This window comes from Hemiscyllium ocellatum, chromosome 8, assembly GCF_020745735.1.
Source record: "Hemiscyllium ocellatum isolate sHemOce1 chromosome 8, sHemOce1.pat.X.cur, whole genome shotgun sequence".
Taxonomy (NCBI): Eukaryota; Metazoa; Chordata; class Chondrichthyes; order Orectolobiformes; family Hemiscylliidae; genus Hemiscyllium; species Hemiscyllium ocellatum.
Genome location: NC_083408.1, coordinates 5,324,644 through 5,349,902, shown reverse-complemented (window position 1 = coordinate 5,349,902; position 25,259 = coordinate 5,324,644).

Sequence of the window (25,259 nt, the reverse complement as noted above, 5' to 3'; positions counted from 1 at the left end):
GAAGGGACAATGGTAAATTTCTCTACTTAACATAAAATGAAGAGGAAAGTAAAACAGTGCAGGACAGACTAATTAGCGTAACATCAATACAGCGAAGCATCTTTCAGCTATTAAAATCATACTTTTCTGTCGATACTATCCTGTGCAATCCTCCCCATTATGATATTTAATGCCTGCAATCCCAATGATGATTATAAACGACTCCTCTGCAAAATACACTCAACTTTGTAAACTCTGCTAGTGCTGACTATTCTTTCCATGTCTGTACTCTCCTTCAGTCAAGGCAAATCTTTGTATTTTTAACGTCCTCCCAATATGATATCACTGTTTAAAATTAAAATTACGTTCATGAGCGTCCAGGATTCTCCCTGTGAATGTCATCACATCCCATCGCTACATACGTTTGTTTCCCTGTAAAGTCCACCCATTCTTAAAGCAATCCCTAACTCTGTCATCTGTTCCAGTTTCACAGTCCTCCCTATCTATGAAAAATCCCCTCCTCTTACTGGGGACATCTGTATCACGAAATTCCAACGGTCACTGCCATATCAGAATATGGGATGAAATCATGGACGGTTAGCTGATCAGACACGATCATATTGAATGGATAAGCAGACCTGTGTGACCAAGAGCTGCCACTGTTTCCGGTGTTTCTATTTTTGTCCCTATACCCAAAACTGCCCCCAGTCCCAACAATCCTCCTTATATGTGTCATCTCTTCCTTCTTTCGAAGAACACTCCATATATGTCAAAACAGCTCCAAAAACTGGCATCCCTCCAAATTTATGTAACTTCGTTTTGTTTTGAAACTGTCCCTATCTCTGTAACATGATATCCTACAGTGTCCAAAGCCCTCCGATCCTTGTACATTCCTCGGAATCCTTCAACTGTCCTTATCTTTATAATAGTGTGCTGCATCTTGAAATCTGGTGATTACTGAAACCTCTGCAGCCACTGTACTTTCTCTCTCTGTTAATTTTCACTGCTTTCAGAAACCTTCTTGTCTGGAGGAGTATCTGCAGTCTCTGAACCCCACCTTATCTCGGACCACCAACTGCCTCCACTCCCCTCCCTAAATCTCTTAGCTCTGACAGTCAGTTCAGCACCTTCTATTACTGAGAACTCTCCATTTGCTAAGGCTAATTCAATTCGTACAATGCCTGTAAAAATCTGAGTACATGGAACGGTGGGCGGAGAGATGGTAAATTTAGTTTAATCTGGACAGGTCTGATATAATGCATTTTATGAGGTCAAATGCAAGAAGAAACTTCGGACATGGAAGGAAAATCATATATAGATGGGTCTTGGTGCACTTCCATACCTACCCGAAAGCAACAACACAAGTGGATGAAGGGGTTAACAAAGCACATAGCATGATTGCCTCCATCACTCCCAGGAATGAGTACAGACGTTTGCCGGTCACGTTGTAACTGTACAAATTTGTTTTGGCCACATTTAGAGTACCGTGTGTAAGTCTCTTTTCTGCATGATAGAAATGACGTGGAGTTTTTGTTCAGGGTGCAAAGACAGATGACGAGGATTGCTTTGAGAGTGTGTTCACAAGAAGGTGAGATGGAGCAAACTTGACTTTCCTTGCGAGAGTCTCAGAGTCTGAGGGGCGAATAGGTGCAGGCATGGAAACTTAGGAGAGGCAAGGATAACATGGATGTACGAAATCTCTTTTCCAGTGTGCAGGTATTAATTTTAAAAAACGGTGCATCGGATCAGGGTAAGATGCAGAACATTTAAATGAGATGTTTGAACCAAGTGTTGTTGTTAGGCAGAGGATGGACGGTGCAAAAGGAAGTTGTCCAAGTGGAAATGTGGACCAATTTTCTAAGTGGCATGTAGACAGACACATGAACAGACAGAGAATAGAGGGAGATGAATTATGCGCAGGCAGATGATATTAGCTATGATTAAAATTATGCTCGGCATAACCATGGTTTGCCAAAGGGTCTATTGAATTGCTGGCATGTTTTATTTTCGAACATCCTAGTACCTAACCTGTCAAAACACCTCAGAACCTTGGGATGTTTCATTCAATTTCTCTCTCATACTTCGATACTCCAATGACATCAAGCTAAATCTACTTCATCGCTTCTCTTTACAATACCCCTATATTCTCAAGATCAGCCCAGTGAAACTTCCCTCGCCTGCCGTCAATGCAAGAACACCTTTCCTTCGGGCACTTTTACTCTTCGTAATATTCATTTTTTTTCTTCCTCGAATCTTGCACAGTTTTGCAGAGACCTCACTGTTTTTACACTCCAGTCACTTTGTGTTAAATGCCAGAATTTTGATTTGCCGTCTCTATAACCTGAGGACCCTGTAAGCTACCTTTTTCGCATTCACGAGCAAGGAATTCTAAAACCACTTTGTGCAGTCAGTCTGAAACCAAACGATATTGTCCTGACAATATGTCGGGAACGTGCAGCAGTGTATTGTAAAGTTTCTAATCATAAATAATCACGGGATCCTGAGAGACAATGTGCGACACATTTTATAAAAGAACGTTTGTGTTTTAAGCCGCTTTAATTTTATTTCTTCGTATGAATATAATTGGCAGCAGAGATAAGCGTGACACAAGGCAGTTGTTGTAGCGGTATATGCATCTTTAAATAGACAGAGCTCTTGGACAAGTTTCAATAAGAACGAAAGAGTCACTCGGGAGAGACCACGAATCCTTAAAAATCAATGAAGACGTTTATGTTGGAACCAAAGCAGATGGGTGAGTTTTAAACGATGATTTCCAGTCAGTATGTACTGTGGAGAAAGGTATGAAAATTCTGGAACTTAGGGAAATAAATAGTTCTGTCTTGGAAAAAATTCGCAACGGAGAAGGGAAGGTGCTGGAATGTTAAAACGAATAAAGGTAGATCGATCGTCAGCAGCCCATCAGGTGTAACCCAGGATATTGTGGGAAGCTAGGGAAGAGATTGTAAGGCCCCCATCAAAGATATTAATTATCAATTAAGTGAGGTACCGGAAGGCTGGAGGTCGACAGACGTTGTTTTCTCACTGATGGGCTACAGGGAAAAGCCAGGAAACTACAGACCAGTCAGACGAGTGATGGGTTAATCGTTGACGGAGGAGCTGAGAAAAAGGCGCTAACGTCCATTAGGAAAGGGAGAGTTGGTTAGAAATAGTCAGCATGGCTTTGAGAATGGAAAATCGAGTCTCACAAAAACGATTTATTCTTCAAGGATGTTGTCAAGAGATAGGTGAAGGCAGAGCAGTCAACGGATTACAGAAAAGCGTTTACCAAGATTCCTCACTGTAGACTGGGTAATCATTTCAAATCGACGTAAAATTTTGTGGGAGTCTGGAAGAGCAATTGAATTCGTTTAAAAGAAGACTTGATGGTATGAGGCGGTGTGGGCGATGTTTTGCTTTTCTGACTGGAGGCATGTGGCCAGCGATGTAGTGGGTCCAGTGTTTGCAATTTGGTCAAATGATTTGAATGAGAATCTTGGTTTCATTGTAAGTAAGTTTGTGAGTGATGAGAAAAATAGTACTTTCGAAGGCAGTGAAAATGGTGAATGTAACAGGATTAACAGGACTGCCGAGATAATGGGTTGAAAAGTAGCAGATGGAGTTTACTTAGATAAATGTGAGGGTTTGCATTTTAGAAAGACAAACTACATCGAGACTTGTACAATTCATGTTGGGGCCCTGGGTAGTGTTGTTAAACAGAGATTTAGGAGTCAGGTAAACATTTATTTGAGTGTGGCGTTACGGGTGCACATGGTGGTTAAGTAGGCATTTGGGACACTGGCCTTCATTGTTCATACTATTGAGACTAGGAGGTGGATGTCATGTTGCAGTTATGCATAGCATCAGTGGGGCCACAATTAATGCATTATTGATCAGGAGGAAGAACACATCTGGTTCATTTGCATCCTTAAGTGAAGGACATCTGACATTCTGTCCGAGTCTGACTCACAAGTGACTCACAGCAATATAGAACATAGAACATAGAACAGTACAGCTCAGAACAGGCCCTTCAGCACACGATGTTGTGCCGACCACTGATCCTCATGTGTGTACCCTCAAATTTCTGTGACAGTATGCATGTCCAGGAGTCTCCTAAATATCCCCAATGACCCTGCCTCCACAAATGCTGCTGGCAAAGCGTTCCATGCCCTCACATCTCTCTGTGTACAGAACCTGCCTCTGACATCCCCTCTATATTTTCGTCCAACCAGCTTAAAACTATGACCCTTCGTGTTTGTATGTCTGACTCTGAGCTAGCCTTAGGGCAATTAGCAGTTTGGCAAAGGATACTGATCCAAAAGTGCAATCCTCAACCCACGAATAAATGAATACGCATACATATTTCTCTTCTCAACTTTGCAAACACTTCTTGCTCCTCCAATACGTACTGGCATAGTAACATGGTTTCAGGCCGATCACACCATCACCACATCCAGTACCTTCAACCTCCTTGTTCCTATCATCACAATAAACAGTGACAATAATTCTCCTTCAAACTGCCGTAGCACTGATCGGTGACCTCATGAAATCTGTTTAACACTTCTAAAACACTCTCGCTTCGGAAGTGTTCATATTTTTTGGTGATCTTTCAACCCTCATCGTCTAATATGATCCATTTTGTCCTGAATGAAGGAAAGTTGGGAATTTATTGCTGAATGTTTGTCTATTTTAATGAAATGTCGCTTGTTGAATTATTTCACTGTTTATTTATAGCCCCACATTTCAATTGGTTCACTTTGTTTGTCTTGGTCCATTTAGTCACAACCGCAAACAATTGGCTATTTCATTTATAGCTGCAGCTTGTGCATTGTGCAATGCTCTTTAAGACTTTATAGTTAAATTAAATATTTTTTTAATCCCAGTTTCTCCGAAGCTGTCTCAGTGTGCCATTATTCATTAACTCAGATTTATCACACAAATGTCAACCTGAGATAATTATTTCCCAAGACATTTGCGTAATGGTTATGCAAAGAAAAACTGACGAAAACATTCTCTGAACTCCTTTTTGTATATCACTCTTGCTAGTGTGAATGTCCCAGATGATATGAAGATTGAAGTCTCAAAATTTATTAAAACGTGTGTGTATAATATTCCATGGAAGTTACGTTTAATGCAGAGATGAGCAATGAGATGTTTTTTGATGGATTGAAACTCGATTTCTGCTAGCTTTATATTTATGTTATATATAAATATTTTGATATATATATATGATATATAATATATATTTATATTATTAAATTATATATTTTATATATATATATATATATATATACATATATATATTGCTCTCCTGCTTCCTATTCATAAAATAAACTTAAAAGACACAATACAACCCATGGACAAAACCAACGCCGAGTACAAAATTCCATGCATTTCCATGCCACAAACACTGTGTAGAACAAACAGGAAGAAAGCTAGCCACCAGGATACATGAACACCAGCTGGCCACAAAAAGACACGAACTTCTCTCCATCGTAGCTTCATACCTGGAGGAAAAAGACCATTTCGACTGGGAAAACACATCTATCCTGGGACATGCTCAGCAAAGACATGCCAGAGAATTTCTAGAGGACTGGCACTCCAACCAAAACGCCATAAACAAACTCATAACATCTATCAACCCCTCAGAAAGCGAAGAGGAAATGACATCACCACAAACCCCAGGAACCCCATGCAGGACAAACATATAAATAAAAACCAGGAGACAACAGCTTCGCTTCATTTGGAGGTCGCCACTGATGATGTTTCCAAGCCAGGTAATGCAACGTCTGGATATCAATCCTACAGCTCAGCGAGCAAACCTACACCCTGCACTGTATTTCATTCAGGAAACTCACAATAGCACTTAATCCGTATTCACTGGACTTTGCTGTCCTTGCTGTTTACTCTTCGTGGAAAACACGGGCCCTGAATGCTCACTGCCGCTATCTCCCATTTTCCGACTTCGTACGCAACTGCAGGTAAGTTTTCCTAGTCGACATTTGCCTGATACTGCCTCATGATAAATATATTGTTCGGATACTGAATTCTGAGGGGGAAAATCAGGAGATGCTGTGGCTGCAGAAGACAACTGCATGGTATGTTTCTTCTGGTGAGCTTGAGTCCAGCATTAATCTGAGCAGTTGCAGAACATTCAGAAGTGCGAGAGTGAATAGGCAGAAGTCATTGCGCACATCGGCACAATTGGCATTGGTAGACAAAGCGATGTGGACCTGTGAAATGAGTGTAGGGAGTTCGATAAGAAGTAAAAAGGCAGCTCCTCAACTGTCATGGTCACTGGATTACTCCCATTGCCTTGCGTTATTCGGGATATGAATGGAAAGAGAGGCCAGACGAATGTTTTACTGAGTGTATGGTCCAGGATTTTTAGTTCTTGTATCATTGGGATCTCTTCTGGGTGGAGGTAAACTCTCTAACGGGATGAGTCAGAGGTGCACAAGCATTCTTGTGGGGAGATTTGTTAATGTTACCTCGTGGGAAGGTTTAAACTCGTTTGCTGGCAGTGGAGAATGAGAAAAAGAGACGGACCATAGACAAGTCAGGGGAAATTATATTAGTTGTAAGAAGCAAATTTAGTCTTCAGGGTATGCAGGGACACAATAAAGGGAGGGCAAGCATTTAAAGTGATTTTATTTCAACACACAGGCCAGACTGCTGAGGCATTCGAGTTCAGAGCATGCATTGGCTCTGGGTAATTGGATATTATAGACATCGCAGAAACAGAGCTGAGATAAATATAGGGTTTTTATCTCAATATTCCAGGATATAGAAGCTACAGGTGTGACGGAAATTATAATTAATTGAGGAGGAGGAATTTCACTTTTGATAAGGGAGGGCATATCATCAGTAGTAAGAGAGACACTGTAAAAGTGTCATCAAATGAGTGCATATAGTTATAACTTAGAAAGAAGAAGCGGGTGGTCACACTGTTGGAACTATCCTATCGATTCCAAATCGTCAGTGATACGAAAGGAGCAGATGTGTCGAGAGACTGCAGATCCATATAGGAACAATGGAGTAGTATTGTCTGAAGATAGTAAGTCCCTTGGATTAACTGGGCCACCCAGAATGCAACATGCCCGGATAGGTTCGATTATGTCAAACATTTTCCAAGAAAGTTTCACAACTCAATTTTGTAGAAGGCCCTACTTGGCCAGTGGCAACACTGAAGTACGTCATAGAAGATCAGGAAGGGTAAGTGACTGAAGTGTCAGTGGGACAACACTTTGGGTCCACTGACCCTAACTGTCTTAGTTTGAACATAACTATGGAAAAGTAAACAGGCGACGTCCACAGGTTTAGGTTCTAAACAGGGACAAGGCCAATGTTGGGGCCATTGGACAGGATTTAGCAGAGGTCGATTGAGTAAAAAATGTTTGAAGGTAAAGGAATGAATGGCAAATCGCACGCCTTTCAAAGTGCGGTATCAAGTATCCATTGCCAGTATGACCCTATTGAGATGAAGGGAAAAGCTGGTGTGTACAGTGATCAATGGCTGCCGAAGGATTTGGAGGCTCTGGTCAGGAATAAAAAGAAGGCATACATTGTGTTTAAGCTATCTCTATCTACGTAATTCCTTCCTGTCCTTAACACACCATAAATCTGTGGAGAGCTGACAACTCTCGATTCTAGTGCAAACATGTCATGTCCATGAAACATTCCCAATCTGTAGAATCATTCTATGCCTGTGACTCTTGTGATGCAGTTCCGATGAGACTCACTACCTATCTAACATCCTGCCGTCTTTACCAGCTAACCTGTCAATGCAAACTCCTCCAGTCTCTTCATCCATCTTCACGTCTCCGTAATCTTCTCCAGCTCTTACACACCTTTGTGTGTAAACTCGCCGACCCCGACAAACCTTTCCACTTTGACCAAACTGGAGGAGGGCACGATTCCGCCCTTATCTGTTGAACAGTCTCAGCCAAAATATCTTTATCTCCTGGAGAATCAGTCATATTCCACACCCTCCATATCTAAAGAAATTTCCAGACCCTAAGCCTTCCTATATCTATAAAGTCTTCAGTCACCAAAACCCACCATATGTGTGTTTGTTTTTCGATTTGATACAAACCACTTTAGCACTGTAACGTGCTACCTTCAGTAACAGAATTGATTATGCAAAACACAACATCCGATAAAGACCCTTCTGCCCCTCAACTGTTCCAATCCTCCAAACCTTTCCACCTCCATGAACTCATGCAGCCCCGACAGCTTTTCACATTTTTCTCACTTCCTGTGGTTCTATGGTCCTCGCAAACCACAAAATCTGTGTAGTCTTCTTTAGATCAAATCTTTGCTATCTCTTTTACCTCTGACACTGCAAACAAACCTTCTTATTTGTGTCTTTTCCTGCAGACCACGTCCACTCCAACTTCCTGAAACCTCTTCCGATCATTGTAACCTTCTCTGTGTCGAATATAGAACAGTAAAGACCCATCAGCCCCCAATGTTATGCTGACATTTTATCCAACTCAAAATGGCTTCAATGTATCTGAAACTTCCACCACTTTTGGCAGTGCATACCACCCATTTGTGTAAAGAACATACTTCTGACATCTCGCCACAAACTTTCGATAATCATCTTAAAGCTCTGTCCTGTTTTGATATCGATTTACGTCCTGGCAATAATTCTTTGTCTATGCATTCCATCCATGCCTTTTATCATCTTGTTCATGACTTTCAAGACACCTGTCATGATTCTTTGATAATGAACAGAGCCCTCCTCTCTCAAACTTTCAACAACATTTCTGCCCTCCATTCCAGGCAGCAAATGGCAATCTCATCTACTCTGAAGCTTCCAAACGCTTCCTACAACGAGGCTACCATAACTCACCACAATATTCAAATCTTACCAGGACTCGAAGAACTCTAGCTAACCTTGCACCTTTAAAATCTATCCCCCTGCTATTAAATGCCAACTCATCGTATGTCTTTGTAACAGCCCAATGAACTTGATTAGAGAAAGTGAGGACTGCAAACAATTGAGATAAGCATCGAGAGTGTGGTGCTGCAAAAGCACAGCGGGTCCGGCAGCATTCGAGGAGCAAGACAAGCGGAGGTTCGGGCATATGTCTTTCATTAGGAGTGGGGTATATGGGTTTGGGCTGAGAGATAAATTGGATGGGATTGGGTTTGGGGGGAGGTAGCTGGGAATGTTATAGGTGGATGAAGGTGAGGGAGAAGGGAATAAGTAAGAGTAGGTAGTGATGGACTAGTCGCAAGGAGGTACTGAATTGGAGGCGTGGGACTGCGATAATGTGTTGGAAGGGAAAATGTGGAAGCTGCTGGTCCTCAGTCGTCTCCACTGGCAAACTGTTACCACCCGACGCCCAGAGGCGGAATGCCTCATATTCCGCCTCGGGACACTTCAACGATACGGGATAAATGTGGATTTCAACAGCTTCCGTATATCCCTTCCCCGACATTATCCCAGTCCCAAGCCTTCAACTCAGCATCGCCCTCCGGACCAGTCCAACATTGCCTTCTCTGACTTATTCCCTTTTCTCTCACCTTCACCGATCTATCACTTTCCCAGCTACCTTCCCACATCGCCCCACACCTTCTTATTTATGTCTCAGCTTCGACACACAAGCCTCATTCCTGAAGAAAGCCTTCTGCCCGAAACGTCGACTCTCCTGCCCCTTGGATGCTGCCGAAACTGTTGTGTTATTCCAGCACAACGCTCTCGACTATAAACTTTAATAGCAAAGTTGAGGGTTCTTTGGACATAGAACACAAGGTTCTTCTGCTGCCCCTCGCTGCCAGGAATCCTACATTAAATCCTAAAAATGTTTCCTGTAGAATCTTTCAATCATAAACTCTCTGCATCTTGGTAATTTCCTCCAGATCCTACAACACTCAGAAACTGTGAAACTTCTTCAAGTCTCTGCAACCCTTATTTACTGTGTAACTTCCTTTATTATCGTGAACCCTAAAAATTACTGAAGCCACTTTTATCCACTAAATATTCCTGATATCTGAATAGTCCTCCCATACTTATGCGCCTCCATATCTCTTTAACCTCTATCATCCTCCAGTGCACTAATTGTGAACAAAGCAGTAGATGAGTTTCAGAGTCCAAGCCATTTTAGCAAAGTATGAGGGCTGTATATCCTGCAGGGGTTAACGATAGCTGGAATAAAAGAAAATGCTGTATGGGACCCAAGGTAGAGTGGATTGTAGAACTTGAAAGATGTCACAATTTTCCGAAAAGATTTTCTTTTATTTTGATTGTACTGTGAGGTTGATTTTGATAACATAATTTTAGAAATGTTCCCCAGAACGGTTATGCACAACTTCATATTCCCAGTCTAGGAGATGTGAGTTCAGATATGAATATATTTACGCATTCTGTATCTGTGCCTGATATTAACCTGGCGCTGCTCTGGTAGAACACAGTCTCCTTACACCTGTTGATCTCCATATCTACATGACTGTCCAATGCTACCCTCATCAAAGCCTTCTTTTGTCATGTTATTAATTATTTCATTATTTTGTAGTGTCTGTGTTACGACACAAAACAATTGGCTTGTTTCCATTTTGAGAGATTAAAATATTTATCATTCACCCTGCACCATCCAATTTAGTTTCTTGGATTCTGTTGTTCTCGGAGGATTGTATGACAAGAGAAACTGAGTGCAGGTTGTCTTTACTTGGCAGAGTCTGAATTTATTGGTTTATGTCTGCTGGGACACAGTGTTTCTGGAAAATTTATAACCGTCCAAATGCCTCATCTACCGATTAAGGCATGAGTTCACTGGCCCTGACTGCCAGGAGCTTGGAAGCCTCACACTGTTTGCATGTGGGACTTGGCACCAGGCTCGGTGAGAGAAACTCACTGAGTAAATCAGTGGGATCTTGGGATCTTCCTGCTGTGTTTGGCCTTCTTCCATATCGTTATCTCCCTCTCACAAATGAGCTTGTCAAGTTCTCAAGTCCTGATAATGTATGCTCCCTGTAAAGTCCTACAGATGTTGATCATATCTTCATCTCTAACTACCTCCAGCCCTTACAATGTGTTCTTCGTCTCAGATCTCCCGCAGTCCCAAGTGACCTTATTCTTTGTTATCTCATTGAATGCCTTTGAGCGGTATCAAAACAAACCTGAAGTAGTGAGAACGTTCTAAGCGCTGGTGAAGAGTACACTGATAGGGATGACTAGAGGGACTTGATGTTGGTGAACATCCATGTAAGGCTGTCGGGACTGAAGGTGGGAACAAAGATTGAAAGAACAGTCGGGGACGACGGACGCATGGAGGGTTGTGGTGTTTAGTGGAATTTCCACGTGGAGGGATTGTTGTTGGAGCTGTCGGACTGTTCAAAAATGAAGGGTTTTGAAGGGGCGGGAGCCGTTCACAGAGGCAGGGAGAAATGTAGCGACCACTGAAAAAAGACAAATCCCCTGCTCCATCTTCGTCAAATGGAGACTCCATTTTTGTTTCTGTCCCAGAAGGGGGAGGAAGTCCCAGGAGTGGGAGGAAGCATCCTCCATACCTCCATCCTCTCAAATCCTCTGAGGATCTGAACATTTTAAAGAGAACAAATCTCCTGTGATGACCCTCAGCAGCACAGTACTGGAATGATGTGTTGATATCCATTTATTGCCTGCACCCATTTCCTAAATCTCTAGCACTCCCGAATTCAGAAAACACCCCCATTCTGGACAGTATTCGAACCACGAGTTTTTGGGAATGCCACAGCCTCCTTACATTCCAACAATCATTCTTGCCTGTGTGATCCCATAAAGGTTCTACATTGCTCCAAACTTCTATTTTGTCCTGCAGCCCTCACTATCGCTGTAAGCTGAAGTCGCTACATTTCTCCCTGCCTCTGTGAACTGCTCCCGCCCTTTCAAAACCCTTCATTTTTGAACAGTCCGTCAACTCCAACAGCAATCCCTCCATGTGGAAATTCCACCAAACACCACAACCCTCCATACATCTGTCGTCCCCGACTGTTCTCTCAACCTTTGTTCCCACCTTCAGTCCCGAAAGCCTTACACGGATGTTCACAACATCAAGTCCCTCTAGTCATCCCTATCAGTGTACTCATCACCAGCGCTGAGAACTTTCTCGCTATCTCTGACTGTCTGCTGTAAGTTCAATTCGGCAAGTCTCCCTAATTATATAGCATCTCCTTTCCCTAACGCTCCTCCCTATCATAGTGAGCTGCTCCTATCGCCATACTCTTTCCTGCCTTTTTGCAACATCAAGTTGATGCAAACCTCGACATTTCTGTAGTGTTCTTACGTCTTTCAATCCTCCCCATTCATGTAAATTATTCCTTCCTCTAGTACTCTCTGCACCTGTGCAAATCTTTTCCGTCACTACAACCTCCATTTTGGGGTTGCCGTCTCCATCCCAACAGCCATCACTATGTTTATAACGTCCCTCAGGCCGATAACCTGCAATTTGCATAAATCTGTTTTCCCCATTGCAAACTTTTTTTTATTTCCTAACATTGTTCAGTCCGTAAACGCATCCCTTTAGTGTAATTTCCTCCAGTTCGAACAAGTCTCCATGTATGTGACCTCTGCAACTAGTCACCGACTTCCCTTTATGAGTAAATTCGCTCATTTGCTACACAACTCCGCATTGGTGTGACTGCTTTGAGACCATTGCATCGTCTTTTTATCTGCAAACGGCTTATTTCTCTGTAGCCCATTCTATGTTCATAAGTGACTCTAGTCTCTTAGAACCCCTTCCATGGCAATAACCTCCTCCAGCCACAAACAGCCTTCTCATCCGTCACATCTTCCTGCATGCACATCAGTCCTGCTCTCTGGAATATCTTACAGTGCATTAAAGCATCTCGATCTCTAATGTTCTCGAGCCCATACCACCCTCCCTATCATTTAATAATCTCCAGTCCAGACCATCCACCAAAGCTCTGTATCATTCTCCAGTCCAGTCCACATTCCCTATAGCTGTAACATTCTCAAGACCATACCATACTCACCAACGCTGTAACATACTCCAGCCCATCTCACCCTTCCTATCACTGCAATATTCTACAGTCCATACCATCCTCCCTATTTGTGTAACATTCTCCAGACGCCACGGCTGTTGTTAAATCTACCACATTCTTGATTCCACCGAATGTTTCAACACCCTGCTCAGTTTTGTCACTGTAATGATCCTCAGCCTTGCACGTAATGCTACCTCTGGAATCTAATCCGGACACTCCAACTCTGCAACTTGCTCCAAACTATAAAAGACTTTCCTCGCACTAACATTCTCTGACAGCTGTTAACTGTCTTGAACCATGTTAGTATCTCGAGGCCCTGAAGACGTCTTTAACTCTGTAATCTCATCATGCCTCAAACGCAAGATGTCTTTGAAATACTCCTGGCATTTAAAACAAGGTTTGCGAGGTAATCCTTCTTTCACTGACTAACCAAAATCTGATAATCTCTGTTGTAAACATGCTGCAACATTTTCAAGACACAGCCTCGACAGTCCTCTGAAGCAATGATATCCACAGTTTCAATACCATTTGAGATATTAAATTCCTCCTCATCTGCTTATTAAATGAGTGAGCTCTTGTTCGCATTTGATGGCCTTTGGTCACAAGGTAAAACAAAATGAAGTGGCAAGAATGCACCACTAGTAAGGCGATTGATTTTGTTCACATTGACATTACTAAAACACTTGACAATGGCAGGTCGGTCTGCAAGATCAATCGCAATACATGGAATCCATGATGGTTGGTAAGTTGATGCAGACTTTCATTTCTCATAGTAGGCAGAAGTATGTTGCCAGTGATGTTTCACTAGAATCAATGCTGAGATCACAATTTGTAGTTTATATCAGTGATTAAGAGCAAAATCTCTGCATCCTGATTCGTAATTTTACAGATTTCATTTGGAAAGGCATTTAGTTGTTTGGATAGCTGGGGAAATTGTGGATAATTAGAAAGACTGTAAAATGGTGAAGTCGCATGTCGGACAGCTGGATATTTTCGTGGAGAAATGGAAAAAAATGTATTTCATCATGACAACTATGAAGTGATGCATTTTGGGAAGTCAAATGGTAGGGACACTATAAATAGCTGTAGTGGTTCTGTTCGCCGAGCTGGAAGTTTTAGTTGCAAACGTTTCGTCCCCTGGCTAGGAGACATCATCAGTGCTGTGGAGCCTCCTGCGAAGCGCTTCTTTGATGTTTCTTCCGGTATTTATAGTGGTCTGTCCTTGCCGCTTCTGGGTGTCCGTTTCAGCTGTCCGCTGTAGTGGTTGGTATATTGGGTCCAGGTCGCTGTGTTTGTTGATGGAGTTTGTGAATGAATGCCATGCCTCTAGGAATTCCCTTGCTGTTCTCTGTCTGGCTTGCCCTCTGATAGTAGTGTTTTCCCAGTCGAATTCATGTTGCTTGTTGTCTGAGTGTGTGGCTACTAGGGATAGCTGGTCGTGTCGTTTCGTGGCTAGTTGGTGTTCATGTATGCGGATTGTTAGCTGTCTTCCTGTTTGTCCTATATAGTGTTTTGTGCAGTCCTTGCATGGTATTTTATAAACTACATTAGTTTTGCTCATGTTGGGTATTGGCTCCTTTGTTCTAGTAAGTTGTTGTCTGAGCGTGGCTGTTGGTTTGTGTGCCGTTATGAGTCCTAAGGGTCGCAGTAATCTGGCTGTCAGTTCTGAAACGCTCCTGATGTATGGTCGTGTGGCTAGTCCTTTTGGTTGTGGCATGTCCTCGTTCCACGGTCTATCTCTTAGGCATCTGTTGATAAAGTTGCGCGGGTATCCGTTTTTGGCGAATACCTTGTATAGGTGTTCTTTTCGCAGTTCTGGTGTACTGCAGTGTGTTGTAGGTCTTTTGAATAGTGTCCTGATGCAGCTTCGTTTGTGTGTGTTGGGGTGGTTACTTTCATAGTTTAGGACTTGGTCTGTGTGTGTTGTTTTCCTGTGTACCCTTGTGGTGAATTCTCCGTTCGATGTTCTCTGTACTATCACGTCTAGGAATGGGAGTTGGCTATCCTTTTCTACTTCTCTCGTGAATCGGATTCCTGTGATTGTGGCGTTGATGATCCGGTGTGTTTTTTCTATTTCCGTGTTTTTGATGATAACGAACGTGTCATCGACATATCTGACCCAGAGTTTGGGTTGAATTTGTGGTAGGGCTGTTTGTTCTAACCTTTGCATGACTGCCTCTGCTATGAGTCCCGAGATTGGTGATCCCATGGGTGTTCCGCTGATTTGTTCGTATATCTGATTGTTGAATGTAAAGTGTGTAGTGAGGCACAAGTTCAGTAGTTTAAGTATGCCATCTTTGTTGATGGGTTCAGCCTCCTGTTTTTTGTTCTGTATGTCCAGTAGGTTGGCTATTGTTTCTCTGGCTAGGGTTTTGTCAATCGAAGTGAACAGTGTTGTCACGTCGAATGAAATCATGGTTTCTTCTTTGTCTATGTGTGTATTCTTGATGGCGTCCAAGAATTCCTGTGTTGGTTGTATGGAGTGTTTGGATCCGCTGGCCAGGTGTTTCAGTTTCTGTTGTAGTTCTTTGGCCAGTTTGTATGCTGGTGTCCCTGGTCGTGATACTATGGGTCTGAGTGGGATGTCTGGTTTGTGTACTTTGGGTAGTCCATAGAATCTGGGGGTGTTGTTGTTTTGTCGAACCACTACCACAAGCACCCGAGCTACAAATCTTCGCACAAACTTTGAACACTATAAATAGCTGGACACTTGGGCACTTGGATATACAGTGGAATTTTGGATGCAAATCCCTAGCTTCCTGAACATAACAACACAGCAGGATTCGATGGTCAAGAATATGTATGGCATGTTTGCCTCCATCGATAGCAGCATTAATTGCAGACGTTGCATGTCATGCTATAACTAAATAAACATTCAATTGGCTAAGTTTGAAATTGTATGTGTAGTTCTCATCACCATCCGACAGCAAGTACATGGAAAATTTGGAGAATGTACAAAAGAGGTTTACCAGACGTTGCCTGGACGAGAATGTGATAACTATAAGTCGAAGTGTTGCCTGCATGAACGTGTGTTAACTGTCAGCAGAGGTTGTACACGGTTGCATTGTTTTTCTAAAGTGGAGGAAGCTGAGAGGTGACTTGGTCCAGGTATATCGGATTAAGAGAGGCGTGAATAGTGTGGATGGTGGGAAACTCTTTTCCAACGGGGAAATGCCAAATACAAGGGCGCCCCAGCATAAGGTGAAAATGGCAATATTTAAATGAGACGAACGAGGCAAGCTGTTTTTTTTTGCATAGAGAGTGGAAGTTACCCAGGATGGTGAAGAAGTGGGAATGTTGGCAAAGTGCTTAAGTGACGTTCAGACAGAAATGCGAACAGGCAGAGATTAGAGGAATATGAAACATGTGCATGCAGATGACATTAGTTTAAAATAGCCTCATAATCAGCACAGCCACTGTTGTCCATAGGGACTATAAATGCGCTTTACTGCTCTATTTTCTAAATTCCCAGTTTCTACCTTTGCAAAGGCATTCAGAATCATGGATGTCCATTAACATTTTCTTTCATTCTTCTAAATTTCAATGGTTTTAAGCCGTACCTACTCAACCCCTTCTGATTAGAACATCCTTCAAGTCAACCGACCCTTCTCTGGCCTCCCTGCAATGCAAGAATGCTTTTCCTCAAGGCACTTGTACTATTCATAATGATCTGGGTTTCATCCGAATCGTAACTTGTATAGTTTTAGGAAGACCTCCCTATGTTGGCACACCATTCCCTTTGTAATGAATGACAACATTTTGTCTGTTACATGCTATTCTGTAAGCTGACTTTTCCTCATTTCTAACCGCCCTGTCTCTACTGTGCCACAGGCCCTCAGAATCTTGGATTCTCAAATCACTGTGTACAGTCAGTCTGGAAAAAAATGGTGCTAGATGGACAGTAAGTTGGGAAATGCTAGAGTGTATTAGAAAGGATACGACAACAAAAAACTAATAACTTCACACTTGGAAACAAAGGAATACTCACCATTTTAAAGAAGGGGAACTTTTAAAACCTGCTGGATTTTACTTTATGCTTGACCATTAATGGCACAATTGACAGGGGTCGGGGAGTAGATTGCAGGTTAGGGGATATTTGAAGTTTCAGGAGCATTTTGAACAGGTTCAGTAAGGGGTAAATTTTAACTAGGGAGAAACTAAGGTAACTTAAAGTTCAATGCAACTGTCGACATGGAGCCACTGTTGATGGCGGAGATCTGAAACAAATATTTTGCGTTAGGACTTCCACTGGAGAAAGACAGGGAAGCTCCGGAACTTCGGAAAATAAATTGTAATATCTTGGAAAGTGATAACATTGTTGCACAGCATGTGCTGGATGTCGTGAAATTCAAAGAAAGGTTTATAAAACCGAGGGACATGAGCAGATGTATTCCAGTACATTGTGAGACGCTCAGGAAGAAATTGTGTGACCTCTCGCAGAGATATTTGTCTCATCGTCAGCCACTAAAAACCAATGAGACTAATGAATGTTCTGCATCAGTTGTTGGAGTAGATTCTGAGAGAATAGATTATCACAGATTTGGAAAGGCAATGGCTAATAAGCAATCGACAACATGGCTTTGTGCATGGAAAGTCATTTCTGATAAAGCTGAATAGCTTTGGAGGAGAGAGACAAGTGATAGATCAAGGCAGAGCAATCTGCGGTATCTACATAGACTGTAGCAAGGCCATTGACAAGGTTATGCATGGCAGAAGAAAAGAATGTAAGAACTACGAGCAGCGATAGGCCGTCCGACCCTTCAAGCCTGCTCAGCCATTCAATACGGTCATGGGTTACCTTTCCCTGGACCTACCCGCGCAGACATCCTGCCCTTCATTCATTTATTTTTCAAAAATATGTCGACCTCAGCTTCACAAACAGTTACTGAAATAGTATCAACTGCATGACTGTGCGAGGAATTCCATAGATTAAAGTCTATCTGGGTGTAAAGACTTCTTCTCAGTTCTGTCCTAATTTTGCTCACTTTAATCTTGTTTTGTTTGTAAGATACAGCTTTCCAAGCACCGTTCTCCTTACCTACGTTCTTCTCATTGTCAATTTCTCACATGTTTTAGTGTCTTCCACTGTAAAGACTGATACAAAACACCTTTTCAATGCCTCAGCTATTTTATCATGTTCCATAACTAAATGCCTCAGCTATTTTATCGTGTTCTATAACTGATTGTCACTCTTCATCATCAAAATAGCTAACATTTACTTGAGCTACTCTTTTGTGTTGTTTCGATGTACATACGAAATGTATGTAAATGTTCTCTGTCTTCTGTGGTAGTTTATCTCGTGTTCTACCTTACTATTCTTCATAACGCTTTTTGTGGCTTTCTGTTGACCTTTGAAGTTTTTCCAATCTTTTAGTTCCGAGCTGTTTTTGGAGATTTGTATCTCTTCTCGTTCAAATTGTTAGCCTCCCTTATTTCCTTAGATACTCATTGCAGTTTACCCCATTTCTGGCAGTCATTCCTTTTCACTGGAATAAGATTGTGCTGAATCCTTTGAAAAAGAATGTTTTGAATATCCTCCGAAGCTCGTCAACCCGCACACAATGTACTCTTTGTTTCCCGTCTACTTGAGCCAAGTCCTTGATCATTCTATTGTAGTCTCCTATGCTTAAGCACAGGATTCTTGTATTGGATTTTATCTTAACACACTCCATGTGTACTCTAAAATGAAAATGCTGTGATCACTCATTCCAAGAAGATTTCTAACTAACAGGTCATTAAATATTCCTGCCTCATTACGCAGGACGAGATCTAGGTTGGCTTGCTCCCTCATTGGTTTCATTCTGTGCTATTCAAGCCAATATCAGTGAAACACAGAACCAACTGCTGTTCAAGTCGACTCTGACCAAGCAGGTTCCACCAGATTACATATAGATGAAAACTCCCCATGGTAATTGACGTACTGTGTTTACATACTTTAGATATTTCTTCGATTATTGCCCACACCAGACTGGTTAATAAGTTTAAATCACACACGACCAGGGAGTCCTCACCAACTGGTTTCAAAATTTAATTGACAGTTAAAGATAGAGCGTGTTCACAGTGGGTTGCTGCTCAAAGTGCAGCCCTGTGATCAACGATGTGCCGTGAAGTTCGGTGCTGGTCCAGTGTTGTGCTTCATTTATATAAACGCTTTGTATGAGAGTACAGGAGTTATGTTTAACATGTTTATGAGTGACATTAAAATAGACGGTAAAGTGGATGGTGACGTGCATTATCTAAGAGCACAAAAGGATCAACAGTACTACTGATCCAGTGTTGAGGTATAGCAGGTGGAGAACTAAACGACGTTGTATTTTGCTAAGACAAACCCGAGCTGGACTAGACTAATTAATCTTCGTGCCCTGGGTGGAGTTGTCAAACAGAGACGTGGGAATGTAACGATACAGTTCTTTGAAAGTTGTGTTGCAGGTAGATAGCCTGGTGAAACAGGTGTTTTGAATGCTTGCCCTCATTGGTCAGAACCTTTGGAATAGGAGTTGGAATTTCGTTTTTGTGGCTGTACAAGACATAAGTGAAAACACCATAAAATAATTATTGATTATCTGGAAAAACAAATACTCAGCTGGTACATGCATGTCCTTTAAGGAAGGACATCTGACATTCTTACATGTTCTGGATCACATGAGACAACAGACGCATAGCAATATGGCTGACTCTGAGCGACCTGGGCAAGTAGCAGTGGGCAATGTATGCTGACCCAATCAGTGACATCCTCAGACCACGCTTGCATAAATTAAATTGCATACTTCCATCACGACCGCTGCAAACTCCTTCACCTACTGAAATGCGTACTGCTTCTGTTATATTCTTCAGGATCTTGCCACTCTGTGTAACACTCGCAACACCTTCTGCGCTGAACCTTCCCTGTTCCTATTCTCTTATTAATCTCCGATAATGATCCCCCTTCCCACTGCTCTACTCCTCCTGGAGACTCCTTGCGAACCCTTTCACAAATACGTCCATATTTCTAAACAGTTGGTTTCTTCAGAACTGGTAACTTATTTTCTTGGCTTCTAAGCATTCTTAATTAAATCTGATCAGTTCCTTCCTGCGTGAAGCACAGTTGGGAATGTCATGCTGAGCTTTTCTCTTTTTGTTGAATATTTTCCATAGATTCCTCGAATGTTTTCCACTGTTCACTTCCAGCAATACATTTCAGTCTGTTTGCCCTGTTTACCTTCGCGAGTCCTCCTCTCAAGCTCATGTAATCAGCGTTGTATCTCATTGTCGGGTGTGCCCACTGGTCATTTCAAAACATCATAATCTATTTGAATTCCGATATATTACAATTTCTCTGAGGATGGCTCAGAGTGATATCACTCATGCACTCACCTCCATCACCACCGATCTGAGTAAGCTTCGTAGAATACGTTATTCAAAGAAAACTTGCCAAAAAGCATTCTCCAAACTCCTCTTTGAACATCAATCTTGCCTGTGTGACTGTCCCAAATTGGAGAAAGATTGAGGTCTTACAAACTATTACACCGTTTTGTTAAAAATTCCAATAATTCCTGTTTAATGCCGTGATAAGCAATTAAATGTTGTTTACCAAACGAAAAGCCGCTCTCCTGCTTGTGCTTTTGACACGTCGTACATAGAACGTGCATGTAGGCTGATTCACCTGAATAATCTGATGCCAAATAATTCTTTTGTAGTGTCTTTGTTATGGGTAACCATCCTGTTTTTCCATTTTGCCTGAGTCTCCAGAAAGTTGTGCACTGTTGAATATTTATGTTCCACAAAATGTTCACTCTGCTGCCATATCTGTCTAGTGTCTGACTCTCATTTAAGTCTGTATCCATCTACCTCCTTGCAGATAATTATTCTTTTCCAAAAGAAGAGCATTATCATTTACATTGTCTCACAATTTCCTCTAACTAACGTATTAGTTGGTATGCACTTTTAATTCATCTCCGTCCTTTCCAGTTCCTTTCTACTTGTCTTCAACCATATCCACAATGCTGTTCAGATACTTCATTTTTGTCTTTCAATTCGGAAAGCTCCTTTCGCCTGAACTCGGTCCCTGCGTCTTCTCTGACAGTTGAAAGACTTTTTCATAAGCCGACCAACGTGAATAGCCAGGACACTTATCCCAGCAGAGTTATGTTTTTTGATGCGTGTGTTGTAGATGTTTCTCGCTGTTCAGTGTTTTTTATTGCCCGAGCTCGCCTTGAACTGAGTGGATTGCTAGACAAGTTCAGCAATAAGCTAAGACTCAAACACATTGATTTGGTCTGGACAACATGTGTGCCAGATAGATGCCTGTAATAAATTTCCTTCCCTGGAAGATCATAATCTATCAGATGGATTTCCCTTGCTGCTCAGTCCTGAGAATAACACTCAGCTATCGTCTAACCACTGATAGCTCACTCACCCCTGAGTACTGAGTTCCACAATGAATCAACCACCTTCTTCATGACCATTGTTTGAAACTAATACCTTCCTGCACTCTGGTGCTATCACTCAGTATCTATCCATGTGGTATCCATTATCTTGAGTGTCTATTTGCCTCTGGCAGTTTTTGCAGCTACTCCAGATCATGACTGAACAGAACTCTTGGTTCCATACAATTGAGGAATCAGAGAGCACGGTGGACACAGGGATAGTCCGGGTCTCTCGGGGACTCAGTACCATTTTCCATTTGTAACACTCACTCTACTTTCTGATTCTCTCTATTTCTCTGTCTACAGTAGGTAGGCAGGAAATGCCTGACTCAATAGACTTCAAAAAAGCTGGTAGTCTCACTTGCCATCTCTTTGAAAGCAATTGGTGAGATAGAAGGAAGGGAGATCTGGAGACTATAATAAATCCTGCAGCGAGGTAAGATCTCTCAGAGTGAACAGAGCAGACAGTATCTAAAGGGCTCAAAATTTCAGCTCATAAGACATGACTTATTTGCTTATCATGCTGTCAGTTTGCTCGCAACGCTGGTAGATTTGTTATCAGACGTCTCGTCACCATACTCGATAACATCATCAGTAAGCCTCAGTTGAAGGGCTGGTGTTCCGTCCCGCTTTCTGTTTGATAGTCTTGGTCCGTTAAGACCCGTGATAACATTTCTGGTTCTATTTTTGAGAGGTTGGCAAATTGAAGCCACATGAATGTCTTCATTGATGGAGTGGTGGTTTGACTGCCAGGCCTCTGGGAATTCCAGTACGTGCTTTTTTTTAAACCTGCCCTGCGATGAATGTATTATCACAGTCGAAGTGGTGTCCTTCTTCGTATGTCCGTAAAGATATTATTGAGTTGATCATGTATTTTAGTGGCTATTTGGTGTTTGTGTATACTGACCACTAGTTTCCTGCCTGTGTGACTGATGCAGTATTAGTGGTGCTGACGGTTCGTCCCCTGTCGAGCTGACATCCTCAGTGCTTGGGAGCCACCTGTGAAGTGCTTCTGTGATGTTTTCTCTGGCATTTATAGTGATTTGTCAGTTCCAGCTGGCCTGTATATTGGGTCCAGTTCGATGTGCTTATTGATTGAATCTGTGGATGAATGCCATGCCTCTTGGAATTCCCTGGCTGTTCTCTGTTTGAGTTGTCCTATAATAGTAGTGTTGTCCCAGACGAATTCATGTTGCTTGTCATCTGAGTATGTGGCTACTCAGGATAGCTTGTCGTGTCGTTTCGTGGTCAGTTGGTATTCATGGATGCAGATCGTTAGTTGTCTTCCTGTTTGTCCGATGTAGTGTTTTGTGCAGTCCTTGCATGGGATTTTGTATACTACATTGGTTTTGCTCACGCTGGGTATCGGGTCCTTCGTCCTGGTGAATTGTTATCTTGAGAGTGGCTGTTGGTTTGTGTGCTGTTATGAATCCTCGTGGTCGCAGTTGGAGTTGGGATGTTATGTTGAAGCTGTACAGGACATTGTTGAGGTCACCATGTTGATCAGTATTGTTAATCAACGGTTTTAATCAAGTCTCCTCTCAGAATCCTCTGCTCCTAACTTTCGTCATTACTGCACTTTCACTTTCACAGAGTAACGAATTTCCTGTGTTCTCTCTCCAGTCCAATTCTATCCTCTCATATCAAAGGGTGACCAGAACGGCGCAGTCTCCAAGCTGAAACTCATTATTTTCACAGTTCTTGAATAAGCTTTCTGCTCTTATATTTTGCAGTTTGTCTGATAGAGGAAATGAAGCCATTCTCTCACTTCCAGAGATGATTGAAGTGCACGGTTACCTTCTGTTTTCTGCACACACTGTCTATCCTTTCACTTACTGTGCATTCCTCTCTGTTGTTGATGTTGGTCATTTGCTTCATTCACCTACGCCAAGTAGTTTCTGTTTTTATACTGTACACCATATGTTATCTTGCCAAATCCAAGTATGTCACATCAAGTTGCAAGTTACTGTCTCAAACCGAAGCAGTCTGATAATTTCGCCTTGATCAGCCTTGAACAAATCCAAACCGACTCCTTGGGAGTCCTTGGGCAGAAATACAGCAAAAAAAACGTTGCTTTAATACTCGACATTCTCAGTCTTTTGAGATGACAAAAAGATGGAATTAGGAAACGGATGGTTTTAGGGAAATAATTGGGGTGAAAGCCAAGGTAGATTTATGGAATTGGAATCATGTGTGAGAAACTGACTGGTAGATAAATTATGCAACAAGAATTGATTCAACGCATTTACGTTATCAGAAAATATATCAAGAAAGACACAAGCTTACTGGGCAAAATCAAATCTTATGGAATTGAGGCTAATATTTTGGCATGTTTCAAGAATTGGAGAACTGACAAAAGACAATATGTTTTTGGTTCGGAAGGCTCATGTGGTATCACATGGATCGGCGCTTGGTTGGCAACATTGCGATACATATCAAACATTGTTTTTTTAGCCCCAAACATGCTGATGCCACTAAACAATGTCAGGTTATTACTAAGTGAGGAACAGTTAAAAATAAAAAAAAACGCTTCAAGGTGACTGAGATAAATGGAGTGAATGGGGAAATACATGACATCCGAAGAGCAATTTGGATATTGTGCACTTCTGTGATAGATAGAGAATAGCAGCCTTCATTAGATGAAGCTACTTTTGCTGCTTTTATTATATTGTTCAGCGCAGACCTCTGAGGGCAATGCAGGACAGTGTGCCCTGAAACCAGTCATCAGTATGTGAATGAGAACTGACACGCTGAGCAATGTACATAGACCGACCAGTTGGCAATTGTATCAGGGAAAAGAAAGTGGATATCCTTGTCCACCCGTCACTGAAAGCAATATTGCAGGAGCAGAAAGCAGTAAGCATGGTAAATGGTGTATTGACCTTTGTTTCAGGGGGCTTCAAGTACATGAGTAAGGGTGTCTCACTTCAGCAATATCGGACGACATTGAGAACTTATCTCGAATATTGTGCAGCATTGTGTCCAGTTTTGATCTCCCTACCTAATAATGGACAAAGCTGACATTGAGGGAGATGAGAGAAGGATGATCAGACTGATTACTGGTAAGACCGCCTTGTTGTGTTAGCAAGTTTTGGGTCGAAATTGCCTGTGTTCCATGCATTTCAGAAAAAAATACCTGGAGATTTCAATGAAATATGTAAAGCAATGACAATGCGAAATAGATTTGAAGGAGAGATGATAATTCATCTGAATGGGACGTCTAAAACAAGGGGCCACAGTATTAAGTGAAGACAGACCACTCTGCATTGAGTTGAGGGTAAATGTGTCCACTCAGAGACTGGTGAACCTGAAAATCTTGCTATCACGTAACACTGTCACCTCTTTGCCCACTCTCCTCCGCTATCCAAATCATTTGTCGCCCTGCACGTCGCCTTCATGCTCCCTCTCAATCTCCCTATCTTTGTATCGTTTGCAAAAAAATGCCAGAAGACTTTCAGTTCTTTCTTCTGAACAGTTAATAAATTAACTGAATAGTTGTGGAACCAACACTAAGTATTGTAGAACACCATTTGTCACCGCTACATCATTTAAAGTAGGAGAAAGTGAGGGCTGCAGATTCTGGAGATCGGAGCTTAAAAATGTGTTGCTGGAAAAATGCAGCAGGTCATGCAGCATCAAAGGAGCAGGCGAATAGACGTTTCTGGCATAAACCCTTCTTCAGGAACGTGATTATGCCTGAAACGTCGATTCTCCTGCTCCTTTGATGCCGTCTGACCTGCTGTGCTTTTGCAGCAACACATTTTAAGCATCCTGTAAAGTGCCAGTTTAGTTGAGTTTGGGGAGAGATTCCCACCATGAAGCTGAGTGGATTTCACCAACTCTTCACTTTAATAGGTGTCCGAGCCCTCACGCTGAGAAAAAGATTGT